The sequence below is a fragment of the Equus przewalskii genome, chromosome 2 (assembly GCF_037783145.1).
Source record: "Equus przewalskii isolate Varuska chromosome 2, EquPr2, whole genome shotgun sequence".
In the NCBI taxonomy this organism is placed as follows: Eukaryota; Metazoa; Chordata; class Mammalia; order Perissodactyla; family Equidae; genus Equus; species Equus przewalskii.
This window is the reverse complement of record NC_091832.1, coordinates 55,131,890-55,156,904: the sequence shown is the minus strand read 5'-3', so window position 1 is coordinate 55,156,904 and position 25,015 is coordinate 55,131,890. Positions and strand designations below refer to the sequence as shown.

The 25,015-nt window shown below is 41.5% G+C and overlaps 1 long non-coding RNA gene across 1 annotated transcript; it reads left to right on the top strand.

Annotated features, from left to right (window-relative positions):
* The first annotated feature begins 935 nt into the window (after positions 1-935).
* LOC139081432 (uncharacterized) lies at positions 936-15,032 on the top strand. The gene is made up of 3 exons (XR_011536536.1): positions 936-1,844; positions 2,862-3,193; positions 14,906-15,032. It is a non-coding gene; the product is annotated as an uncharacterized lncRNA (long non-coding RNA).
* Positions 15,033-25,015: the final 9,983 nt, after the last annotated feature.

Genomic DNA, 25,015 nt, shown 5'->3' with positions numbered 1-25,015 from the left:
AATTTTGTATATCTGAATGAGTATCCTCTCTTATGGCAGCAGTGTGTTGTTCTCGATGTTTGTTCCAGAGGTCGCTGTTGCTGTAGATGTCAGCGTCAGAGGTATGTTCTCTTACTTATCCTCAGGGGTCAATTTTTAGAGCAGATTTCATTTTTGAAATCAGCTCCAGGTCATCTGGAGCAAAGTCTGGTAAAAGGTGACTGACCCAACTTGAGAATGTCCTTTCTGATGACTCCAATCAGAGACAACGCCAAGGAGAAATTCGAAATGCATTGCGAACAATGGTAGTGTCAATGGAGCAAGCATACGGACTCTAGAGGGGACAGTACTTTTTTAGATTTGTAAATTCTAGTGTACTGGTTTGAAAAATCTGTTTAATACAGAATCAGACCTTTCAGAGCTGGGTTCAACTAACAAATGAGAGTGATAAATTCAATCCTTTGAAATGTATTTTCTTTTCTGGCCAGCCCCTAGTTCAGGCTCCCAGGTTGGTTCCTGTGCAGCCCCTGATAACATCACAGGCACCTCCAGAGGCCTTCCTGGCATTGTTCTGGGTGTCATTGATGTTAAGCAAATGGGGAAGGAAATGCAATTCAGAGCTCACAAAGCCAAGGGGAACTGATTTTCAAGTTCATGACTTTTGAATCCATAGCACAAAAGCATATGCATTTTAACTAACTGCGTATGTGAAGATGAAGTTACTGCCCTTGGATCTGTTTTTTCCTTTTAATGGGAAATGCTTTTTAATTAACACTTTTGAAGCTTATTTTACTGCATGAAGAGGCTTGCTCCCATGCATTTTTGGTTTAATGCCTTCCTACACCGTAGTGTGAAAAGAATGTGTAAATAAGGTCCTGGACAATCAAAGGTCTCATTATGTCTGAGTCTATTTAATTCAGCAAACATTTATGAAACTCTTGTATGTTCCAGGCAGTGTAGTAGGAGCTGGACACAGAAGAGGAGCAAGACGTGGTACCTGCACTTAAGTAGTTCACAACCTGATAATGGAATTGACAAGTACACGAATAAATGCCAGAATCAGGTGCTAAAAGCAGTGTAAAAAGAGATAGGGAAGTAGGTGGGAGAATGCCAGAAGACTTCAAAGAATAAGCAACATATTAGTAGACTCTTTTTTTTCTTCTGCTTTTTCTCCCCAAGCCACCCAGTATATAGTGGTATATCTTAGTTGTGGGTCCTTCTAGTTGTGGCGTGTGGGACGCCGCCTCAACGTGGCCTGGTGAGCAGTGTCATGTCCGTGCCCAGGATCCAAACCAGTGAAACCCTGGGCCGCTGCAGTGGAGCCTGTGAACTTAACCACTCGGCCACCAGCCGGTACCCCCTAGGAGACTCTTAAAGCACAGATAAAATCTTAGCTGAATTGGGCATCCTGGGCAGGATGGGAAATCCAGATGGAAGAAAGAGACTAAGTGAAGACCTGGAAAACATGGCGGATCCTGGTGCAACGGTGGCTAATCCCGCCTCCCTGACTGTGGTGTGTGAGGCCGAGTGGAGGCGCAGTCGCTGAGAGAGGGAGAACGGGAAAGCACGGCCACCTGGTGTTTCGCTCCCCTGCGTTTCTGTCTCAGGCCTGGTGGATTTCAGGCAGCTGTCCTGCAGAAGTTGTTTCACAAACCGATTCATGCTAAGGTGACTTGACAGAGAAAGTCTTAACGCGCTACTGTTTCTGTGGAAATCTACATCTTAAAAGGGAAAAGTTTAAGAACACAATGATTTACTTGACGGGATTCCCCTGGTGGATTTTATACCCTGAGCGAGGGGCGTAGGAGCAACGTCCTTTTGGCCAGGGAACACTGTTGGAGAACATAACCCGGTAATCGCAGTGGGTAAGTGAGCGCTGAGGGGGGTCTCCGTCTTGGGGTGTGCATTTGAGGGAGCAGGGCTGTGGACGAGGGCCGGAAGAGGGCCTGGTGGTTCCACAGCTCATCCTGGTGTCCCCAGCGAGTGTCATTTTCCCCCGCTTGCTTTATTTATGTGGCCAATCTCCAATTTCTGTCCTCTCCCACCTTCTTCCTTTAACTCCACCTGCTTTTTTCCAGGTCCAGTACCATCATACATGCACCATATGGCATGAGGTTATAATTTGGCAAAAACCAGTAAAGTGAAATTAAACTCTCCTTTACATTTCCTACTTCCTTCTGTTGCTAGTTAATATGCTTTGTGGTTCTGTGGGAGGCTCACACAGCTGGTAGCCTGTTGAAGGAGCCATAAAATGATGTAAGATACCACTTCAGAAATAATCACGTTGATCCTGCACAATGCCTGAGCTGAACCGTATAGGGAAACCCAGGAGGGACCTGGCGCAGGCCAGTCCACCCAGAGCGTGTGATTCGGTGCTGAAGCGGTTCTGTTATCCCGCGTGGCCCGTGTCCGCATCTCCAAGGCTTGAAGCTTTCCACAGAAGCGCATGTTCAAAATAATGGAAGTTTATTATGTCAGAGATAAAATTAATACTTTTCCGTTTGAATCTTTTTTTAAAAAAATCACTCTCTTGCCTTCATTTCGTTTTAGAATATTATAGAAAGAATATAAAATCAGCCTTCAAGTACATTTTTTTCTTTGTTTTAAACAAAAGCAAGTTTACAGAAAAGTTGGAAATACTGCACAAAGAACTTGTTTTTCTTGAACGATTTGAGGGTAAATTGCTGACATAATGCCCCATTATTGCCCTTGATACTTGCTATGGGCTAAATTGTGTGCCCTCGAAATTTGTCTGTTGAAGTTCTAACTCCCAGGACTTCAGAATGTGACTGAATTCAGAGACAGAGTCTTTAAAGAGGCAGTTAGGTTAAAATGAGCTCTTTAGGGTGGGCCCTGATCCAATATCACTGATGTCCTCATAGGGAGAGGAAATTTGGACACAGACGTGATACGGAGGGAAGATGATGTGAAGACACATGGAGAAGATGCCACCTACAAGCCAAGGAGAAAGGCCTGAACAGATCCTTCTTTCATGCCCTTCAGAGGGAACCAACCCTGCTGACACCTTGATCTTGGACTTCCAGCCTCCAGAGTTGTGAGACAATACATTTCTGTTGTTTAAGCCCCCTGTCTGTGGTACATTGTTATGGCAGGCCTGGCAACCAATACAGTACTCTAGTGGACATTTCCTACGAATGAGGACACTTCCCTACATGGCCAACCATGCAAGATCAAAACCAGGAAATTGACACTGGTACGTTACTCTCATCGAACCCTTAGATCTCATTCAAGCTTTGCCAGTTGTCCCAGTAATGGCCCTTATAGTCAAAGGGTCCAGTTCAGAATCACATCTTATAGTCAGTTGGTACATTTCTTTAGTCCAGAATGGCTCCTCAGTCTTCTCTCGACTTTCATGACACTCACACTTTGACGATTATCAGCCCTTTACTTTGTAGAATGTCCTTCATTTTTATGTGTCTCATATTTTTTCATGATAAGATTCAGATTGTGCTCTTTTCAGGAAAGATGGTACATGATTTCCATTTGTCCTTTTCCAGGTGACACTCACTTTGATCACTTGATTAACGTGGTATCTGCCAGGCTTTTCCTCTGTAGAGAAAGTATTTTCCCTTTATAAAAATTAAGTATTTTGTGAAGAGCTATTTCAAAAATATGAAAACATCCTGTTCCTTATCAAACTTTAAAATTATTCATTTATTTATTTGTATCACTATGAGCTCAAGTTTTCCTATTTTATTTAGTAGGTTATAATCTGTTACTACCATTTCTTTTGATGCTTAAATTGCCTGTGATTTAGAAAATGGGAGCTTCTTCAAGATATCTTCTGTGTTCTTTTGACATGTCCCAATATTCTTTGAACACTTTCTTGCTTTCTAACACAAAAAGATGTTCTAGGCTCGTCTTGTAATTTCCCTACCTTAGGCCTAGAATTGGCCATTTCTCCAAGGAGCCCTGGTTGCTTTTAGTGGACAATGGTATTTAAAATTCAAAATTGGGAAAGTAAGTATGCTCATTGCTATGGGGGTGTCACCGCTCCCATGTCCTCTCAGAAAATAAAGCTAAGAACATATGTATGTATATATGTTTACACACTTACACTTATTTCTTTATCTATGCATGTAACTATGTAACTATGTATCTGTCTATGTATCTGTGTATCTATGTATCTATCTGCTTATGTCTATCTATCTATCTATCTATCTATCTATCTATCATCATCATCATCATCTATCTAGTTCCCTATATTGAAAATCCCGAGTTCACCCTGATACCTTCAGTTCCAATCCACCATTGGATTAGAGGACTCTGACTTCCTGTGCTGGGCTGCCCATTGTTCCTCTGCGTGGACACTCTCCTCACCCTGCTCAGGGTCAGATTCCTCATGCTGGGTGTCCCCCACCATGTGGATGCCCTCCTCCCTTTACTTCCCTCCCAGGCTCCAACACCTCCCACAAAGCATCTTCCAGTTCAGATGCCTCTGTACGCTGCTCTGGCTCCGGCCCCCTGTGCTGAGCAGCCCTCTACATGCATGCCCTTCTCAGCCTGCTCGGGCTCTGAATTCTGTTCCAAGCACCTTACCCCCCAACCACCTTGTCCCACCTACCTCCTCTGCCCCATCTAATGGCCTGAGGCCTGAGTGCTTCAGGACAGCAAGGAGAAGGGAAATGGAAGAAGAGAAAAAAATCATATACAAGTTCACTTACCTGAAGTAACTTCCTTCATTCTGGTTCACTTTCAATCTTGACCTTGCATATATATATTATATATATATATATATATATATTATATATATAATTTTCCTACAGTTATCACAGAATAATACAATTATCTTATATTTAAAGTTAGCATTGAATTAGATTATTGTTATCTTTCTACATAGCTTTTGTGAAAACAGATCTTGTTGGCCGTAGAAAGTGCCTTAAGGGTCCGGCCCTGTGACCTAGTGGTTAAGTTTGGCATGCTTTGCTTCAGTGGCCTGGGTTTCAGGGTTCGGATCCTGTGTGTGGACATACACCACTTGTCAGTCATGCTGTGGAGGCAAGCCACTTATAAAATAGAGGAAGATTGTTACAGATGTTAGCTCAGGGCTAATCTTCCTCAAGCAAAAAAAAAAAAAGTGCTTTAAAAAGATAAGCCTTAATTTACTCAATTACTTCTCTCCCAGTGGATATTTATGTTGCTTTTAATTGTTTCCAGTTAGATAATGCTGTGAGGAATCTCTCCATGACGTTGACTTTTCTAGTCTGCTAGATTACTCTTTGGATGATGCCCAGGAGTGGAGCTATGTGGTTGAAGGAGATGAATGCTCTTGAAGACGTGCAAAAACACTCAGCCAAGGGTTTAGTGCCTAGGAGGTCCTCAGTACACGTTTGTCGAATCTGAATAGGAACGTCCCTTAACAAAAGGGTGTTCTAAATTACTATGCTGACGACAGTGTTTGGGGGTGTTTGTTTTCTTCTTAAACAATTTGATGGATTGGACATGTTGCTTACCTTTTCGAAGCCTCGATTTCCTCAACTGTAAATAGAGTAATCCACATTCTAATTTTATTGTTGGCTCTCCATCCTTCTCGCTGGAGACTAAGCAGTGAGGCTGTGGGAAATCGATGTCTGCCCAGTGTGGCTCAGACCCTGCCTGGGGCTCCTCGCCCTGTATTGGCGGGGCAGCATCTCCTCGTCCTTCACAGGCACTTCCTGGTGTCACAGCTCTTAACGTGGTCGCAAAGTTCTCAGAACGCTGACTGTTCTGTCTCTCCTCTTTCTGTCTCCACCGCAGCCACAGTTGAGGCGGGCCCTCTCTCCCTTCTGCTCGGTGGTGAACAAGGAGTGGTAGACACGGCTCTGGAGGATTGTGTGGAAAGGAAGCATCATTCCAGAGCAAGTGGAGGCTAAAAGAATTCCTTCGTTACGTAGAAATCGGGGCTCTCTGATGTTTTCTGTGTTGCGTTATAAAATGTCTTCCTCTGCGTTTAGTGGCCTGAGGATTTGTTGTTGTTGATGATGCTGTTTTAATGGTTCTCTTAAACGTTTTTGACTTTATTAGAAAAAATAGTTAAAAAAAATCAAAGCAATATATAAATGAAATAAACGCAGTTTAGCACTACCAAATTTTTCATAAAAAACGGCAGCTCCACTCCACCCCTCCTTTTCTTGATTGTGACTTCTCTGAGGCAACCACTTTTAACCTTTTGGTCTTTGTTTCCCTAATATTTGCCTCCAAATTTCCAAATAACATTTGGTATATAGCTTATATTGACTCTGGTTGTTAGTGAACTAACCAAAGTGAATTTTGTTATTCATTAAGAAGAAAACAAACATATTAAAGGATTTTAGATGGCTTACTGAATTTCGGGGCATTCTGGAGAAAAATAGATTGAAGCTGAATTTCCAGAACAATGCTCCACATCACACCGTGGGTTAGCCTGGCAGTGGAACTGTGGCTTCCAAAACCAAATGCTACGTCCATCCTTAGGAAAGATGCCAGCCGGAGTGTCTCAGTCGGTGTTTGTGTGGGAGCCCCGACACACACACACACACACACACACAAGCACACCCCACATCTTCTTTATCTAGTCATCAGTCAGTGGGCACTTGGGTTGCTTCCCATCTTGGCCTTTGTGAACAATGCTGCAGTGAACATAGGGGTGCATAAGTCTCTTTGTATTGTTTATTTCAAGTTCTTTGGATAAATACCCGGCAGTGGGATAGCTGGGTCATATGGTAGTTCTATTTTTAATTTTTTGAGAAATCTCCATACTGTTTTCCATAGTGGCTGCACCAGTTTGCATTCCCACCAGCAGTGTATAAGGGTTCCCTTTCTCCACATCCTCTCCAACATTTGTTGTTTTTTGTCTTGGTAATTATAGACATTATGACAGTTGTAAGGTGATTTCTCATTGTAGTTTTGCTTTGCATTTCCCTGAGATTTAGTGATGTTGAACATCTTTTCATGTGTCTGTTGGCCATCTGTGTATCTTCTTTGGAGAAATGTCTGTTCATATCCTCTGCCCATTTTTTGATTAGGTTGTTTGTTTTTTTGTTGTTGAGTTGTATGTGTTCTTTATATATTTTGGAGATTAACCCCTTGTCAGATATATAATTTGCAAATATCTTCTTCCAGTTGGTGGGTTGTCTTTTCATTTCGTTCCTGGTTTCCTTCGCCTTGCCAAAGCTCTTTAGTCTGATGAAGTCCCATTTGTTTATTTTTTCTTTTGTCTCCCTTGCCAGAGTAGACATGGTATTTGAAAAGATCCCTCTAAAGCTGTTGTCAATGAGTGCACTGTCTATATTTTCTTCTAGGAGTTTTATGGTTTCACATCTTACCTTCCAGTCTTTAATCCATTTTGAGTTAATTTTTGAGTATAGTGTAAGATAACGGTCTACTTTCATTCTTTTACATGTGGCTGTCCAGTTTTCCCAACACCATTTATTGAAGAGACTTTCCTTTTTCCATGGTATGTTCTTAGCTCCTTTGTCAAAGATTAGCTGTCTGTAGATGTGTGGTTTTATTTCTGGCCTTTAAATTCTGTTCTATTGATCTGTTGTGTCTGTTTTTGTGCCAGTACCATGCTGTTTTGATTACTGTAGATTTGTAGTATATTTTGAAGTCAGGGATTGTGATGCCTCCAGCTGTGTTCTTTTTTCTCAGGACTGCTTTAGCTATTTGGAGTCTTTTGTTGTGCCATATGAATTTTAGGATTCTTTGTCCTATTTCTGTGAAGAATGTTATTGGGATTCTGATTGGGATTTCACTGAATCTGTAGACTGCTTTAGGTAGTGAGGACATTTTAAGTATGTTTATTCTTCCAATCCATGTGAATGGAATATCCTTCCATTTCTTTATGTCATCATCAGTTTCTTTCAATAATATCTTATAATTTTCATTGTATAGGTCTTTCATCTCCTTTGTTAAATTTATTCATTTTATTCATTTTATTGCATTGTAAATGGGATTGTATTCTTGAGTTCTCTTTCTGTTAGTTCATTATTAGTGTATAGAAATGCAACTGATTTTTGCAAGTTAATTTTGTACCCTGCAACTTTGCTGTAGTTGTTGATTATTTCTAATAGTTTTCTGGTGGATTCTTTAGGGTTTTATATATATATAATCAGGTTGTCTGCAAATAGCAAGAGTTTCACTTCTTCCTTGCCAGTTTGGATTCCTTTTATTTCTTTTTCTTGTCTAATTGCTCTGGCCAACACCTCCAGTACTATGTTGAAAAAGAGTGGTGAGAGTGGGTACTCTTGTCTTGTTCCTGTTCTCAGAGAGATGGCTTTCAGTTTTTCCCCATTGAGTATGATGTTGGCTGTGGGTTTGTCATATATGGCTTTTATTATGTTGAGGTACTTTCCTTCTATACCCATTTTATTGAGAGTTTTTATCACAAATGGATGTTGGATCTTGTCAAACGCTTTCTCTGTGTCTATTGAGATGATCATGTGATTTTTATTCCTCATTTTGTTAATGTAGTATATTACATTGATTGATTTGCAGATGTTGACCCCTCCCTGTGTCCCTGGTATAAATCTCACTTGATCATAGCGTATGATCCTTTTGATGTATTGCTGTATTCAGTTTACCAATATTTTGTTGAGGATTTTTGCGTCTATGTTAGTCAATGTTATAGGCCTATAATTTTCCTTCTTTGTGTCATCCTTGTCGGGCTTTGGGATCAGGGTGATGTTGGCCTGTTAAATGTGTGAGGAAGTGCTCCATCTTCTTCAATTTTTTGGGATAGTTTGAGAAGGATAGGTATTAAACTGTCTTTGAATGTTTGGTAGAATTCTCCAGAGAAGCCATCTGGTCCTGGCCTTTCATTTTTTGGGAGGTTTTTGATTACTGTTTCAATCTCTTTACTTGAGATTCAGATTCTATATTTCTTCTTGATTCAGTTTTGGGAGGTTGAATGAGTTTGAGGATTTATCCATTTCTTCTAGATTGTCCAACTTTTTGGCATATAGTTTTTCATAGTATTCTCTTATAATCCTCTGTATTTCTGTGTTATCTGTTGTAATTTCTCCTCTTTCATTTCTGTTTGTTTATTTGAGGCGTCTCTCTTTTTTTCTTAGTGAGTTAGCTAACGGCTAAGGGTTTGTCAATTTTGTTTATCTTCTCAAAGAACCAGCTCTTAGTTTCATTGATCCTTTCTACTCTTTTGTTTTCGTTTCAGTTTCATTTATTTATGCTCTAATTGTTATTATTTCCCTCCTTCTGCTGACTTTGGGCTTTGTTTTTTCTTCTCCTTCCAGTTCTGTTAGGCATTGTTTAAGATGCTTATTTGAGATTTTTCTTGTTAGTTAAGGTGGGCCTGTATTGCTATGCCTTTTCCTCTTAGGACCACTTTTGCTATATCCCATAAGAGTTGGTGTGGTGTATTTTCATTTCAGTTTCTCTCCAGATATTTTTTGATTTCTTTTTAATTTCCTCCATGATTCATTGATTGTTCAGTAGCATGTTGTTTAGTCTCTACATATTTGTCACTTTCCGAGCTTTCTTCTAGAAATCTGGTTGATTTCTAGTTTCATAGCATTATGGTAGGAAAAGATGCTTGATGTGATTTCAATCTTCTTAAATTTATTGAGGCTTGCCTTGTTTCCCAACATATGGTCTATCTTTGAGAATGTTCCATGAGCACTTGAGAAGAATGTTTATTCTGCTATTTTTGGATGGAGTGTTCTATATATATCCATTAAGTCCATCTGGTCTAGTTTTTCACTTAGTTCTGCTATTTCCTTGTTGACTTTCTGTCTGGATGGTCTATGAATTCATGAAAGTGGGGTGTTAAGGACCCCTACTGTGATTGTGCTGCTGTTAATATCTCCTTTTAGGTCAATTAATAATTGCTTCATGTACTTTTGTGCTTCTGTGTTAGGTGCATATATATTTATAAGTGTTATGTCCTCTTGGTGGAGTCTCCCTTTTATCACTATATACTGCCCTTCTTTGTCTCTCACTGCCTCTTTTACCTTGAAGTCTACTTTGTCTGCTATAAGTATGGCAACACCTGCTTTCTTTTGTTTGCCATTAGCTTGGAGTATCATCTTCAATTCCTTCACTCTGAGCCTGTGTTTGTCTTTAAAGCTGAGATGTGTTTTCTGGAGGCAGCATATTGTTGGGTCTTGTATTTTAACCCATCCAGCCACTCTCTGTCTCTCTCTCTCTCTCTCTTTTTGTTTGGTGAGGAGGATTGGCCCTGAGCTAACATCTCTAGCTAATCTTTTTCTTCTTTTGCTTGAGGAAGATTGTTGCTGAGCTAACATCTGTGCCAATCTTCCTCTATTTTTTATGTGGGACACTGCCACAACATGGCTTGACGAGTGGTGTGTAGGTCCACACCTGGGATCCAAACCTGTGAACCCTGGGCTGCTGAAGCAGAGTGGGTGAACTTAAGCACTACACCACTGAGTTGGTCCCTACTCTGTGTCTTTTGATTGATGAATTCAATCCATTTACTTTATGGTGATTATTGATATATGAGGGCTTGATGCTGCCATTTTATCACTGGTTTTCTGGTTGTTCTGTATTTCCCTTGTTTCTTGTCCCATGTATTTCAGACTGCCAGTTTAGTTTGGTGGTTCTCTATGATGGTTTTCTCAGTTTTCTCTTTATTTGTAATGTGTGTCTCTGTTCTGATTTTTTGTTTAGTGGTTACCATGAGGTTTGTATAAAAGATCTCATAGATGAGATAGCCTTTTATTTCCTTAGTCTAAGCAGGTTCTACCTCTTTCTTCTTCCCCATTGAAGTTATTGCTGTCACAACTCATTCTGTTTTGTGTTATGAGTTTGTGGTTAAAATGAAGTGATTATATTTACTCTTAATGTTTCCTTGCCTTTATCTTTAATGTTATAGTTAAGTGTTTGCTAACCTGTTCTGATAGAGATTTGCAATTTTCTGATTTTTCTGCCTATTTATCTCCTTGCTCAAGATTTTGTAAACCATTTCTTTATTTTCTCAGGTATGAGGGCCTTCTTGATCATTTCTTGTAGATGAACTCCCTCAGCTTTTGTTTATCTGGGAAAGTTTTTATTTCTCCTTCATATCTGAATGATATTTTCACTGGCTAGAGTATCATTCTTGGCCGAAGGTTTTTGTCTTTCAAGAGTTTTGAATATATGATTCCACTCTCTCTTAGCCCATAAAGTTTCTGCTGAGAAATCTGCTGAAAGAGTGATATGGGTTCCTTTGTAGGTTATTTTCTTCTGCCTTGCTACACTTAATAGTTTCGTCATTGACTTTTGCCAGTTTTATTAATATATGCCCTGGAGTAGGTCTTTTTACATTGATGTAATTAGGAGTTCTATTAACTTTTTTTACTTGTAATTCCAGCTCCTTTCCCAGGTTTGGGAAGTTCTCAGTTATTATTTCTTTGAACAAGGTCTCTGCTCCTTTCTCCCTCCCCTCTCCCTCTTGAATGCCTATAATCCCTATGTTGCATTTCCTAATTGAGTCAGATATTTCTCGGAGAATTTCTTCATTTCTTTTTAGTCTTAGTTCTCTCTCTTCCTCCATCTGAAGCATTTCTACATTTCTGTCCTCTGAATTGCTAATTCTGTCCTCCATAATTTTAGCTCTGTTATTTAAGGACTCCAGATTCTTCTTTATCTCATTCATTATGTTTTTCATGTCTAACATTTCTGATTGGTTTTTCTTTATAGTTTCAATCTCTTTTGTGAAGATTTCCCTCTGTTCATTAATTTTATTTCTGACTTCATTGAACTGTCTTTCTGAGGTCTCTTGTAAGTCATTGAGTTTTTTTTATGGTGGCTATTTTGAATTCTCTGTCATTTAGATTGTAAATTTCTCTGCTTCAGGATTGATTTCTGGGTGTTTGTCTTTTTCCTTCTTGCCTGGGGTATTAATAAACCTCTTCGTACTATTTGATGGACTGGCTTTGTGCCTTTGCCTGGTGATAGTATCTGGTCGCAGAGTCCACCTGCTGCCACTGTGTATTATGAGCCTGCCATGATCCCTGGCAGCTGTGCCTGTCCAAGCCTGGGCCACTCCTTGGGACTGCAGCGGCCCTGTGGGCTCCGCTACAAATGGGAAAACGATCACAGGGGTCTCAGTGATGCTGCCACCTGCTCCCACAGTCCTGCTGAGGTGTGCTCCCACTTCAGGGCTGCAGCGGTACTATGGGTGTTCTTGGCAGCTGGGAAGTAATTCACCTGGGCATACAGATCTGCTGCCATCTCCTCTTAGGTCACACAGGCTGTATTTGGTGGGTGGGGCCTCACTAGTGGGCCTGAGCCTGGGCCACTCCTTGGGACTGTGGCAGCACTGTGGGCTCTCTCACTGGCTGGGAAAACAATCATGTGGGGGCTCAGGGCTGCCATACCTGTACCTGCAGTTGCACCAAGGTGTGCTCCCACCCTTGGGGCCACAGTGATACTATGGGAGCTCCAGCTGGGAGAGCAGTAGCACACATACACAGGGCTGCCAGGGGGCCAGAGAGTGCTCACCTATCTCCACCACCTCCCTAGGGGTAGCCCATCCACCTTCAGATGTATAGCTGTGCAGGTCTTTCAGGAATCCTGATGTGCTGTGTGGGTGTCCTCTGCTAATCTATGAATGACCATTTAGTTGTAGTTTGAAGCAGGAGAGAGAAAGGGAACAGCTCACTCTGCCTTGTTGCTGACATCACTCCCCAGATGCCTTGTAATTTTTGGTTGAAAGCTGGACATGATGTACTGGGTAAAAGCAACTGCAGTAAATAGGCCTTTAGCAGTGTGGTGGTAAGATGTGTGTATGTGGAATTGTTCTACAGTCTTGTCGTTAGATCTTAGTCTTTTAGTGAGCCTCTCCCCCAGCCTGTGAACTTCACAAGTGCTTCTCAGTTCTCCCTTCCCCCTTAGGTGAGACAGGATGACTAGAGGGGGCTGGAGTTGGGTATTTCCCTTCTCTCAGTCACTTAGGCTCTGATAAAACCTCAGCAGTTTAGGATCTGGTTAAATAGTTTCTCCTGAAGTCAGGCCTTGTTAGGAAGAACAGAATGCTCCTTTTCTCCTCTTCTTGTTGGAAGCACAAGGAGATGTTTCTCTGATCTTCACTGTGAGAACCTGGTAGAACTCCAGGAGGTAAAAATTGCAAAAGCGTGGATCCTCCCTATGACTGGGTCCCCTTTGAACTGTTGACTCTCAGAGCCTCCACTCTGAGCCTTGAGCAATTCATCAGTACCAGGGCAGGTTTTCCTATGCCAGCAATGGTTCCTGCTGAGATTTCTGCTCTGGTAGGTTGTGATTCTTTGGATCCACCTGTCTATTTGTCTCCACCAGAATATCCCAGTTTTGGGGAAAGTGGTTTGTCCTGTGACTCCAATTCTCTGACAGATCTAAGAGACTTGTTGATTTTCAGTTTGTTCAGAGTGAGGACCTCCAAGAAACTTAAATGCTGGACCAGAAACTGGAATTATCCTCCTAATGGTTTTGGATATTTTAAAATATTTCTCTGCCAGATGATGACCAGTTGAGTTAGATAAACCCCATTCATCCTGGTGGATTAATTTCATACATGTTTAGTATGCTTTATTTGAGAGAGCATGAAAGACTTAGAAATGACATGGGCTGTGGAGTTGGACAGACTTGGTTTGGAATCTTGATGCGACTGATGTCTACCTGTGTTACTTTGGACATGTTATTTAATCTCTCTGAGCCTCAGTTTTCTAATATATAAAGTTGGAATTAGATTCTACTCCTTATAGAAGTGCATAACTGTTATTATTTTTATTACTAGTTTAGAAAATAGGAGAGAGCTGGGTATGATAGTGGGGAGGTCTCTTCCTTTCCCTTCTGTTTCCTTACTTTCTTTTGTGCCCCGCTATACTAGTTCACTTCTAACAGTAACTGTTTTTACTACCTCTTCTGCCTTCCATGTTAAGCCTTCAGTGTCATCCTTGTCTCTGTACAGTCATGTGTCACCTAATGCCATTTTGATCAATGACAGGCCGCAGTGGTCCCATAAGATTAGTACTATATAGGAGGCCAGCCCCGTGGCCGAGTGGTTAAGTTCGTGCACTCTGCCTTCGGCGGCCCAGGGTTTTGCCAGTTCTGATCGTGGGTGCAGACATGGCACCGCTCATCAGGCCACATTGAGGCAGCGTCCCACATGCCACAACTAGAAGGACCCACAAATAAAAAAAATATACAACTATGTACTGAGGGGATTGGGGAAGGAAAAGCAGGGAAAAGAAATTAAAAAAAAAGAAGATTGGCAACAGCTGTTAGCTCAGGTGCCAATCTTTAGACAGGAAAAAAAGAAAAAAAAAAGATTAGTACTATATAGTCTAGCTGTGTAGTAGGCCATACCAGTAGGTTTGTGTAAGTACACTCTGTGATGTTCACACAATGACAAGATTGCCTAATGATGCATGTCTCAAAACATGTCCCTGTTGTTAAGTTATGCAAGACTGTATAAAGATAGAATCTATAGGGCTATGCTATAAAAATCACATTCTCTCATGAGCATCAAGGAACCCTGGCATAGGCTTAGATCTGGCTGAAATTTGTAAATTAGTGATTTCTCTGTTTCTAGCTCGTTTTCTTTTCTGAGTCACCAGAATAGTTGGAAATTCCCTATATGTTTCATCGGTACAACATTATGTAGCATCTGGATTTCAATGACCATGGCAGTCAGATCCTTCACTGAGGATGAAGTTGAGTTTGGCTGTCGGAATTCCACAGCTTCTTTCCCTCAAGGCTTGTTAAACGAAGTGCTTAGACTCTCAGTAGTTCCTCATTAGGAAGATTCTAGGACACACCCAGATGAGTACATTCAGTTTGTTTCTAGCAACCTTTCCTTGTCAGATGAGCTAAAAGGTTAACTATTTATTAAGGTGGAGCAACAATGAGGTGAGTAAGCAGTGACTGAGTCATGAGCTGGGAGTTGGAGCACTGAGAAGCTTGTGATGATTGAGTCCAGGTAAGTTGGATTTGTTTCCTTCTGTTGCAGTTTCCAAAGGCATGAGGAGGAGAGGGTGAAAAGATGAGAACCAAGAGGAGTAAAAGCAAGGAATGGGGAGGAGAGAGAGCAAGAGGTAAGGAGAAATGAGAAACAAAAAGGAAACTAAACTATCGAGTGCCCTTTGTACATCAGGAACCATCTTATGCATTTTACATTGTTATCACATTTGCAGCTTTGAGCCATCCTTATAGAGTAGCTATCACTCATGGTTGTCCAGTGTCTGCTTTGGGCTATGTACAATGAGATAGGTGTGGTAATGTAATGATGAATATGTCATTCACATCTGCCTGAACATTGACAGTCTAGTAGCAGACTCTGACATTGAGATAGTTTCCATACAGGACACTAAGGTGCCTTGGGTATGTATAAAGGACAATGACGATTTTTCAGGCAGGAGTAATCATGCAGCCTGGGGAAGTAGGACTGGAAAGAGAATAAGGTGAATGTGGGAAGGGCCTTCTAGGTGGATGGATCAGTGTATGCAAACTCATGAGGGCGTAGAACATCCTTATGGAAGTTGTTGTGGCTGGAACACAGGGAGTGAGGAGGGAAGTGACTTGACCATAGTGGGCCTTCTGGGCCAGCCCAAGGAGTTCGGGCTTTGTGACGAGGGGGGAAATGCCTTAGCAGAGAAATGCTTTGATGAAATATGTCTTTCTGATGGACTTCTCTGGCAGTGTTGCAGAGGATGAGTTGGAAGGAGTTGAGAATGAAGCCTAGGAGACTCCATAGAGGAGTCTGTTAAAACAGCCTAGATACAGACTGATAAATGCCTAAATGGGATGTTGAAGGTGAGAAAGCACCATGGACTCCAGTGACTATTATAAGATAATAGAAGTTAATGACTGATTGGATGATGGAGGGGAGGATGAGGGAAATCTAGGATAACCTCAAGCTATTGGATAGGGCAATTGGGATTATAGTTGCCCACTACCTAGTGTTAGAAATCAGTCTCGGCAATCACCACTTCCTGCCTCTCTATTGAAGTTGCCAAGGAAGCAGCAGCAGCAAAATCCTTCCTATTGGAACCAGTTTTGGGGTTGGAGCATGTAGATGAGGACCTAACTCTTCCTCTGAATCCAAATATTGGAGCCATTCCATCTAGATGTGGGAAAGAAGGAGAAAGCCGGCCAAGTCAACTTGCCCACCCAGCTGCATGCACAAATGAGATGGAAAAGCAAGAGAATGCAAGAGTATACAGAGTTGTAATTTACAGTAATCTCATGCCACCGGTAAATGTGCCTCAGTCTATGTCTTGGATTAAGACCAATCTGTTTTGCAACTTTTCCATTTTGATTAGAGAGGATGGAAAAGTAGGAGGAAAATGAAAAAAAGGAGCAGGAATTTCCTCCCTGGGGGCTGGCCCTGTGGCTGAGTGGTTAAGTTCATGTACTCCGCTTTGACGGCCCAGGGTTTCACTGGTTCGGATCCTGAGCACGGACATGGCACCGCTCATCAGGCCATGCTGAGGCAGTGTCCCACATGCCACAACCAGAAGGACCCACAACTAAAAAATATGCAACTATGTACTGGGGGACTTTGGGGAGAAAAAGCAGAAAAAATAAAAAAGAAGATTGGCAACAGTTGTTAGCTCAGGTGCCAATCTTTGAAAAAAAAAAAAAGAATTTCCTCCTCCATATCCTGAAGAAGAAATATAGAAGGAGAAATAGACTTGGGATGGGGAGATCATAACCATTCCGTTTTTAACATGCTGAGTCTGTGATGACTGTAGAATGTCCGGGTAGTAACGTCCAGCGCAAAGTTGAAAATAGGATTCTGGAGCTCAGGAGGGAGGTCTGGGCTGGAAGAATGGGTATGGCATTATCAGAAAACAAAGAGTCTTTGAAGTCTTGTCTGTGGTTGACAACAGGGGATGAAGAGTGAACACAGGGAGCACTACAATTTAAAGGACAGATGAGGAAGATAGCTCATGAAGGCAAGTGATGAGAAGTTAATAGGTAGGCAGAAAACCTGGGGAGTGTGAGGTCTAGGAAGCTAAAGGAAGAAAGTGCCTCAAGAAAGAGCACGAGGAGGATGACTTGGGACAGCTACAAGGAGAAACTAGGGAGAGAGCAGAAACAGGATAAGTGAAAGTAAAGCGTTTTCTAGCATCCATGAGAGCACACTTGAATATGGAAACCCCATCAATCATGGTGCCAGCCTGCAGGAAAACGGCCCTTCAGCAACCTTCAGATGTCAGATTAAAACCTTGGCCCAGCACTGGGGATTTGCTGGGTGGATGTGGTGGAAGGACAAGGGACCAGGAGCTGAAAAGGCTGGGTTCAAGTTCAAAAGGAAAGGAAGAAATTTCAGGTGGAATTGAGGGACTCTAATTGATTTCGGAGTTCAAGCAATTCTCTTGCGATCTCTGTGAACTAAAAGAGTAGGCTTAGAAGAGAAGTAATAAACAAGCAGGAAGGCAAGGAATTGTTGTTATAGATGGAAACGTTAGAGTTTAAGGTTTTAGAGGCAGAACTGTTCCTCGTGGCGACACTGTGTCTGTGGGCGTAGACTGCAGGGGGAAGGGAGTTGGAATTTATTGCCATTGAGGTTAAAGAACGAAGAGGCTGGGGTGTTTGACGTGCCGCCCATGTGGATATTGGATTCATTAAGATCATAGCAGATGCTAAGGTGGAGAGGAAGACAGCCGTTATCAAGTGCCCGATGAAAGTAGAAGCATGATGCTCACTTTGGTAGATTATTAAAGAGAAGTGTAGAGGAAGGAATAATAAATGGCCTGGAACCTCAAAAAGGGGATTTGTGGGCCCGGCCCCGTGGCCTAGTGGTTGGGTTCGCGTGCTCTGCTTTGGCGGCCCAGGGTTTCACAGGTTGGAATCCTGGGCATGGACATGATACCGCTCATCAGGCCATGCTGAGGCGGCGTCCCACGTGCCACAGCTGGAAGGACCCACAACTAAAACTACACAGCTATGTACTGGGAGGCTTTGGGGAGAAGAAGGAAAAATAAAATCTTTAAAAGAAAAAAAAAAGGGGGATTTGGTAGAAGGAGGTGGAAATAGTGTCCTGCTAGCGTTATTAGAGAGTTAAATGCTAATGCTGCCTCTGGTGTCCATATGAGAGCATGAGTAGCTTCCACTGAAAAGGGTTCTTGGGGAGCCATTTTCTCAGGGAAGAGACAGGATTCAAAAAGTTGAGGAAGTAGAGAGAACATTATGGAAGCATAATGTCATCCTGGGGGTTGCTTATATTGCATACAGTGTTTTCTGTTTCATTTGATTTTTTCCTATTATTTATCATTAATATTTTGTTTATATTATTATAGCTCTATAACAAAATTTAATTTCTAGTGTTTCAAGTCTAACTTTGTTGTTTCTTTTTTCTCTCCAAAACTTCTTAGTTATTTTCGCTTAATAAAATTATTCCACTGTTATTCTGATGAGAAATCGTGTTGAATGTGCGCTTCAGTGTGGGTGTAGTTGATGCCGTCACACTCTGTTGGCGGTCGAGTTCCCTGGGAAGCAGAGGCAGAGGGAGGAGTGCGTGCAGGAGGTTTTTTAGGGGGTCCTCTTGAGATCGGTGCCTATGTGGGCTGAAGGAAGCGGGACCGAGCAGACGAAGTGGCTGAACCCCAGTGAAGTCAGGACAAAGCCCTCAGCTAACCCCAGGGGAGTTCTGGGGCTAGGATGGAACTTGGTAGTTGTCCCAAATTGAGGCAAGGGGACCAGGTTTTTGTAAAGCTTCCTCCTCCACCGTTGACCGGTCACTCGATGAGACCACCCCGGGAGAGGAGGTGGCTTTCTTCAATTGAGGGAGGTTCCTGGAGGACAAGGCAGCTGAGAGCCATCAGCAGCTAAGGAGGTGAGTTCCTGAAGAGGGAAATCTGGAGGGCGCATCACAGCATCCACTACAACACAATGAGGGCATATTGTGCTTTTCATTTAGTCAAATCTGTTTTTTTCCAAAGATTAAAATCATCACAAAGACTTATAATTTTTTTCACATGCTGCCAACCACATTGCTTATTAAATTTGTTATAGGCTATTTGATATTTAGTGATGGATTGTTGAATGAGACATTTTCCCATTATATTTTCTAACTGGCTATTCCTAGTAAGTAAAAACAGTGTTTATGGGTTATTGTATTTATTTGTTTATTTACTTATTTTTTAGTTTTATTGAGGTATAATTGACATAATAAACTGTACATACTTAGAATGATGCCTGCATGAATTTTGACATCTGTATACATTTATAAAAACATAACCACAATCATCACCCCAAAAGCTCTCATATGTCCCTTTGTTATCCATCCCTTCCTGGCACCAGCCCCTGGCCCAAGAGAACCATTCATCTGCTTTCTGGCACTATAGATTAGTTTGCATTTTCTAAAATTTGTTATGGAATCATACAGTATGTATCCCTTTTTTGCTTGTCTTAGCATAATTATTTAGAGATTCATTCACGTTGTTTTGTGTATCAATAGTTCATTTCTTCTTATTGCTGTCTAGTCTTCTGTCATATCTGTCATATTCCACAATCTGTTTATCCATTTACCTACTGATGGACGTTTGCTTGTTGTTTTCAGTTTGGGGCATTTACAAATAAAGCTGCTATGAATATTTGTGCACAAGTCTGTGTGTGGCCACGTGATTTCTCTTCTCTTGGGTAAATACCTACAAGTGGATTGACTGGGTTCTATGTGGGGGATGTGTTTAACTTTTTTTTAGCAAACTGCCCAACTGTTTTCCAAACCATTTTCCAAATGATCATATCACTTTGATCCAGCAGTAAATGAGAGTCCCACTTCTTCCATATCCTTTGCTAATACTCAGTGTGGTCAGACTTTTACATTTTAGCCATTCCAGTGGATGTGTATTAGTACACCGTTGTGGTTTTAATTTGCACTTCCTTAGTGATCAATGATGTTGGACATCTTTTCATGTGCTTATTGTATTTATTTTTACCAGAAGTCTCACCTAATGCTCCAATTTATTTCTAAAAGATTTTTATTGATTTAATTGTTTTCTAGGTACACAGATAAATCTCATGTAAGTAAGATATTTATTTCCTTCCTTCAATAATGATGTTGTACTTCTTTTTTTCTTTATCTTATTTCATTGATGAGAACTTAAATAATAGTGGTATCTTTGTTTTTCCCTTACTTTAACATAATCAGTTTCATATCAAAAGATGATATTGGCATTGGAACATTTAATTCCTTAAATATACTTATATTTCACCCTAATTTGCTAAGCGTTTAAGAAGATAACCTTTAAATTAATTCCATGTCTTTTTTCACCATTATTTAAATAATTATGTAAGTTTCTCCTTTTTCTCTTTTAGATAAAAAAAGGAAATCAAACTCTATATACTATTTTCTAAATTTTGGTGGACTTTTATGATAAGCCTCTTCCCATGATTTAATATCATTCTATGACATTATGACTGAAGGCTGCATAGTGTTTTATTGTGCAGAGGGACCATAATTTATTAGCCAGTCTTCTCTTATAGGACATTTAGGTTATTTATACTTTCTTTTCGCTGTTGTAAATTTTACTGAGATAAATATTCTTGTAATTAGATCTTGGTGTACCTCCAGGCCTATTAACTTAGGATGGAGCTTCCAGATTTGCAGCTAGATCAGAGTCTGAACATTTTTTTTTTTTTGAGGAAGATTAGCCCTGAGCTAGCATCTGCTGCCAATCCTCCTCTTTTTTTGCTGAGGAAGACTGGCCCTGAGCTAACATCCGTGCCCATCTTCCTCTATTTTTTTTATATGTGGGCCGCACGCCACAGCATGGCTTGCCAAGTGCTGCGTGTAGGCCCACACCCGGGATCCGAAACTGCGAACCCCGGGCTGCTGAAGCAGAGTGTGCAAACTTAACTGCTGCGCCACTGGGCCGGCCCCCAGAGTCTGAACATTTTTAAGGCTTTTGATATTTCTATGAAATTTCTTTTGAGAAAGTTAATAGCTTACCAATAATTCTATTATTGCTTACCAATATTCTAATCTGGTCTGACAATTTTTTTTTTTTTTTTATAAATAAATGTGTCACTTTTATTTTTTTATTTTTATTTTCTTTTAAAGATTTTATTTTTTCCTTTTTCTCCCCAAACCCCCCCGGTACATAGTTGTGTATTCTTCGTTGTGGGTCCTTCTAGTTGTGGCATGTGGGACGCTGCCTCAGCGTGGTCTGATGAGCAGTGCCATGTCCGCGCCCAGGATTCGAACCAATGAAACACTGGGCCGTCTGCAGCGGAGCGCGTGAACTTAACCACTCGGCCACGGGGCCAGCCCCTCTGGTCTGACAATTTGATAGATGACCAGTGTTGCCTTGGTAATTTCATTTGCCTTTGATTACACTGGATATCTTAAATGTGTGTTTTATTTGTTGTTTTCTATTTTAGTGCTTTATTTTCTCTACTTTCTATCTTTTGTTATATATGTGCATCCTCATTGTTTGAGGGCTTGCTACTTGAGAATTCACTTACTGAATAAAATGTATTTGTAACCTCAAAGTCAACTTGCAGGCCCTTCTGTGGTCCTACACAGACGTGTGCAGAGCAGGGAAAATCTGAGCCGCTCAACACACAAGTTCCCAGCTGAGGTTGAACAAGGCAACGCTCTGCCTTCTCGTTTCAGCTCTCGTCGTAAACAAGCGTCCTTTGTGTGGCCTATTTAGTGCCATGCTTTTTGCATTTTCATGCCTTTTTTTGGTGATTTCACTGTTTAGAATGACCACCAAGCATAGTGCTGAAGAGCTGTCAAGTGTTCCCTGGTCCAAGGAAGCTGTGATGTGCCTTATAGGTAAAATACACGTGTTAGATCAGCTTCGTTCAGGCATGAGTTACAGTGCTGTTGGCAGTGACTTCAGTGACTTCATTCAACAATATATATCAAATAAGGTGTCTTTACACAGAAACACACATAAAATAAGGTTATGTAGTGATCAGTTGACAAAATTGTTGTGACCAGAAGCTCACAGGACTCTAACCCTGTGTTTCCCCAGGAGCAATGGCTCAGCATTTGCTAATTCAGTGCTCGCGGTGACTTTACAGAACATAACTACAGTGGCTAATGAGAACTGATTGCACTGTTTTCTACGGTTTTTCTCTCAGTGACTTAGAAGGTCAGCGGTCAGCTCCTCCTTATCTTCACCCCCTTCTGAGCACTTATTTCTCAGAATCCCTTGCCATTGAGGTTCCAGTTTAGGTTCTGCCATTGAGAATTACTCGTTTGAGATTAGGAAGGTGGAAGAGAAGGAGAAGGTACATGTTCCTCCGGCAGCAGCAGGTGGAATCTCGGACGGATGGCGGTGTCCTGACTTCTGTGCTACACGCGGGCTGCAGCCACCGTACAGTGAGACATTGCGTGTTGCCTGCTCGGGTGCCTCAGACAGCCGAGGTCATGAATGGTAGCTTCCTGTAATTTCTGCACATTGTTTCTCAACAGCTAGCCATGGTTTTCCCTGACCTCTGGTTCCAATGATTGTGTAAGCACCCGGTTCCCTGAATTGCATTCCTCATTTGAAATACTAGACTAGTTTCTGTTGTCTTGACTGAAGCCTGACTAGTACAGTACTGATAGTGGGAGAGGTAGGCCTTCTCTCTGAAGGAAGAAGGAAGTATAAATATTTGGTGACCAGACTGCTGGCGCTCATTCGAACCCACGTTCCTTTTTCTTGGGCGGACAGCTGAGCCACGCTTCTCGCTGTCCTTGCAGCTAAGTGGGGCCTGTGAGTAGAACCCCCTGCTTCCTCCGCACCGCCTGCGCTGGACTGTGCCATGAGCAAGAAGTAGATTTTACTCTGAGCCTCACTGAGATTGTGGGACTCTTCGTTTTAGCAGTTAGTCTACCCTAACACACGCAATATTTTAAAATAGTGCTAGTGCCTACTTGTATCTCTAAACATACACTTGACTCATCGTTCTGTTATCACCAATGACAAGAATGAAACAGTATCTATTAATTCCCCCTGAGTAAGGTAAAAACTTAGCATGCTTTTACTTCCATCTACTTTCTCGCCTATCTACCTTTGTTGGTATAATCTGGAGTCTCATCAAAGTTATAATTAATTATTTTTTTGACATTTGCATTCTATCTTGTAATCATATTTCCAATAATTATTTAGGCTTCGTTTAACATATAACAGGTTTTAGTGCTCACCACTGCCCTTTCACAACACAAATTAGCCTTTGTTGAGTTCTTTATTTGCTGTGTCTTGGTTTCTGTAAAAAGCCTTTCAGTCCTTGTCTGAAGAAGGACGTATAGAGAAGACAGACTTTCCAAGTGCGTGAAGAGCTGAGACTATTTCTTTGTTGTTTTTATACAGGACTTGACTGAGTCCATGGTCTTGATTAACTACCCTATTCCCTCAAAACTGTAACGGTTGACACGTTCTTTTCGCATTTAACATGGATTTATGGGAGAAGTTTGAAGTCACATGGGTTTTCTTCCTTTTTACATTAACTATCCCTCTCCCCTCAATGCTTATATGATTTTTTTCCTGCAGTCTTGATATTTACAAATTCTGTCATGTGTATCTATGGGTTGGTCTCTTGTCGTTAACTTTTCTTGGTACTCAGTGAACCCCTTTGAAATGTGGAAACTTTTGCCAGATACAGTGCTAAGTGCTCTGTACGTATCACTGGTGACAACCCTATGAGGTGATAGCTATTGTCCTTCCCCATTCAGAGATGATGAGATGGAGTTCCAGCGCTCATAGGAGGTCAACAGGCCTTGGGCAAGTCCTAAATACATCCGTCCTCAGGAGAGTTATATATTAATTAACCATTGCTGCATAACAAATTACCCCGAATGTATTCAAAAAATAAACATCGATTGTCTTGCAGTTTCATGGGTTTTGGAATCTTCTGCCTCAAAACCTCTCACACTTGAGGTGCTGGCCTGGGCTGGAGAGAGCAGCTGCGTGACTGTGGACAGAAATGACCAGTTGTGAGCGCGTCACAGGACGCCCGTGTCGGCGGTGTTCCCCCCACAGCTCAAACCCTCGGGACTCGACGGCACTGAGACGCAGTAGCAGGGCCTGAAGGAAGATTCTTTGTGCAGAACATCCTGTCTCTGAATCTTCGATTTCATTTGCTCTCCTGATGCTCCATCAGCCTCTCCTCCGAGAGCCCCTCTCCCTTGCTCGGTGCCCCTGGATGCATGAGACCTGATCTGCCTGCTCCAGGCCTGGGCTCCACCCGCTGCCCCAGCACAGCATTCAGCATCCAGGGTCTCCCCCGGACCCCTCTCTCTCAGAAGAGAGAGGAACGTAGGTCTACTTCACTCTAGGGTCTGAGCTGTTAGTCACTATACCATGCAATTGTTTTTCCAAAGGAAAAAAGAACTCCTGTATTACATAATATCTAGCATTCTGCTTTTGTTTCCTCGGTTTCTGATTCTCTTTCAGAGACAAGACAATAGCCCATATATTGGGTCCCTCTTGTGTAGTCTTTATATCTGCTAGTTTCATTTTGTCATCTTTTTCTTCTATATTATCATAGAGCTTGGCAAACTTATTCTTTTTCTAGAGTGTGGTATAATTGACATATAACATTATATTAGTTTCAGGTGTACAGTGTAATAATTTGATATTTGTATATATTGTGAAATGGTCACCACAATAAGTCTGGTTAACATCCATCACTGCACACGGTTACAAAATTTTGTTTATCTTGTGATGAGAAAGTTTAAGATCTACCCTCTTAGGCAAACTTATTCTTTATATTTGGATTATGTTTTCTGCGGGTTTTTGGTTTCTCTTTCCTGATTTTAATGCAGATTTAATTTTTTAATTGAATTTTTAGCTTTTCGTTTTCCCCATCTCATCAATTTCCTTTTCTGTTTCTCTGCCTCTTAGCCAGATCCACAGATCTCAATTCCCCCTCATTTTTGTTAAAGTCTTGTTTACAGTCTGTTTTCTGGCATTTTCTTCTGTCTTGTGTATTAAGCAGTGCTCAAGGCTGTGCTCTTCCTCTGCGTTGAGAGCTGTGCTCTGTCTTCTGTGCCCCAGGATATTTTCACAGGCCCTGTGCTGGTTCTTTTCTCTTTACCAGCCCTCTGGTAGAGGTCTGCCCAGTGCCTTTGGTTTCCCATAAGCAATAGGAGTGGATGCTGTTAGAATTCTCCTCT